Below are 2,818 nucleotides of genomic sequence, written 5' to 3' on the forward strand. Positions count from 1 at the left end.
TTGGGGACTCATCCACCCCAGGGCTTTCTTTTGCTACCAAAAAATGGCTGTGAGTCAGAAACTCTGGGCTGGAAGCACCAGAAATGGTTGTCACCGCCATCTAAAAAAATTTCCACTGACCAAGTGGTGACCTTATGCTGATTGTGTTTGACATTCCTGCCTTAAAGCCCAGGGATGGGTGGGACAGTGCGATGTACACATTCCAGAAATTTCAGAGTAATGAAGGGAAACCTTCTGGAAAAATTACAAACTAGAGGGAAACTTTTAATTATGTGTGTTGTTGATTTCCCTGCCTGTTAAGATCTGAAGTCATTTTGTTCGTTGAATAACATAAAATGTATTCTTGTATTTGGGTCATAAAACTGTCATGGTTGGTCTACTTAGAGATATGTAAATCTAAAAATGGAGAACTTATGCGTCCCCCCCCCCCCCGTTTTGAGGTTGGGGCTGAGTGAGAAAGTCAATGGGATAAAGTATTCCTCTCCCTCTCCATTTTTCGGTCTATCTGTCTCAGCTAGGAATCCCTACAGTAAGGGAATAAAGGTGGTTCTAACAGGAACTTTTTAGGGAGGCGAACCCACACACCCAGGGCAGGAGGGAGCTCGTGACAACAAATCAGACCTGGGGAGGGACAGTGAAGCTTCAAAAATTCCTCCTGGGTGTGGGTGTGAGTTATCCACCTCCTTTCCACCTCACTTTGCCACTCTCCATCATTGCTCTGAAAGAGACCTGCCCCCAGCCCACACTTTCTGCCGTGGACGGAGGATTTCCCTTCCTTTGCCATTCTGAAGGAGAGGGAGAGGGCACTGTTCTGTCCACAAACAGATCACCACTCTTTATACTTTGGAGGGGAAGACCACTGAGGATTTACAGTGTTGGAGGTGGAGGAGGGTTCAAGAGGACAGCAGGGAGGCCAGCCATTGCTCCTGGAGGTGCAGATGAGGAGGCAGCACAGAACCACCAGACGGGGCGCAGGGAGAGGAGAATGGACAGGGCACAGTGATGGAAGTTCCCTCCCAAGGAGGCAAGCAGCGGTCCCTTCCAGAAGGTTGAGTAGGATGAGCCCAGTTGGCTAGAAAGTGACCTAGGGATGCTTGGTGCCCTGGGGGGGGCCCAGTGGACATGAGTCCTCAATGCTGCTGGTATTGCAACCCAAGAGAAAACTCTACCGCTCAGGTTGGTGTGCTAATCAGTAGTTAGAGCATGGTTCTCCACTTGACGATTTTGCCCCCTAGGGGACATCAGGCAATATTATTTGTTTTCACGGCTGAGGAAGGGGTTGCCCCTGGCATCTAGCAGGAAGAGGCCAGAGATGCTGCTAAACTTCCTACAATGCACAGGATGGCCCCTCCCAACAAAGAAGCATCTAGTTTGAACTGTCAATAGCATTGAGGTTGGTAAACCTTGAGTTCTGAGATCAAGAAGCCTTGAGTTAGAGTATCTTAACACTTTGAATATGGTACTTTGACAGGGGCTCCTGGCTGCCTCAGTAGGTGGAGCATGTGACTCTTCATCTTGGAGTCTTGACTTCAAGCCCCACATTGGGTGTAGAGCTTACTGAAAAAATAACGTATATTTTATATTAAATTATGTAATTATTATATAATCATAAATAAAAAGTATATATTGTATAATAAATAAATAGAAAGTATATATATAGATAGAGAAAACATGGTACCTTGAGATTCCTATTCTAAAACCTAACAGCTTTATTCCATTCACAAATCTGTATGTTTTTGTTTTTCAGTGTGCCAGTAAGACTTCATATTTCTAATTCAGACTGGTAGAGATGAGGAATTACACAAAACCTTCCTTAAGTTCCAACCTTAATCATTTGGCTGGCACTTTAAGTTTATATTATTTTTTGCTAACAATTGGCTATTGATCCCTCATGGCATGCACAATGCAAGCTCCAAAATCACATTTCTACTTTTAAAAATCAGCTTTATTGACGTATAATTTATATGCAATAAAATGCATGCACCTGAAATCTACAGTATGATGAATTTTGAGAACTCTATATACTTGTAAACACAAGTTTTAAAAAACCGTGTTTAGGTTTATGGAGTAATGGTTAGAAACACGGACTTTCAAGTGGATCGGACACAGGTTCAAATCCCAGCTCTGCCTTCTAAGCCTTGGTTTTCTCATCAGTAAATTGGACTAATAAAATCCACCAAAGGGGTTATCCTGAGGATGAAAACGATCCACTTGAAGTATTTAGCTCCGGGCTTGCCTGGCACATGGAGACGTGCATTGTCAGTGGTCATAATAATCATGATTATCAGTGTTTCATGATACACTTGGCTAATAGAGTCCTTTTTTTCTGTATGTGTTTTCCCAGGATGATCACACTTTTCCCATGGTTACAGTAATTGTACATACACATGCAATTTCCAAACTACTATTTCCAACATCTTTCTTGGGTTCCAGAGGAACAGGAGAGTTCCCCCCTAGGCCCACCTCAAAGATAACATGTCCCCCCAAACCACCCATCATGACTTGGACCACCCATCTCAGTCAATGCCATCTCATCCAGTAATCTCTTTGCAGAAGTAGCTGGTTCCTTTCTCCCTCACACACGCCCCTCAATCATTAGGATATCAGTTTAAGTGCTTCCAAACAGACCCAAACAACAATGGCTGAACCTAAATGGGAGGTTATCTGTTGATTATATAAGCGTCTAGACATAATCAGACGATAGCAGACCTAGATGCTCCAGGATAATCTTTCTATTTGGTTGCTCTGCCTTCCAAGGGTATTGCCTTTGTTCTACAAGGTCTGAGTGGCTCACTCCCAGGTCTACTTTTCATGTAGC

Source organism: Hyaena hyaena, unplaced genomic scaffold (assembly GCF_003009895.1).
Source record: "Hyaena hyaena isolate Hyena2069 unplaced genomic scaffold, ASM300989v1 scaffold_1030, whole genome shotgun sequence".
Taxonomy (NCBI): domain Eukaryota; kingdom Metazoa; phylum Chordata; class Mammalia; order Carnivora; family Hyaenidae; genus Hyaena; species Hyaena hyaena.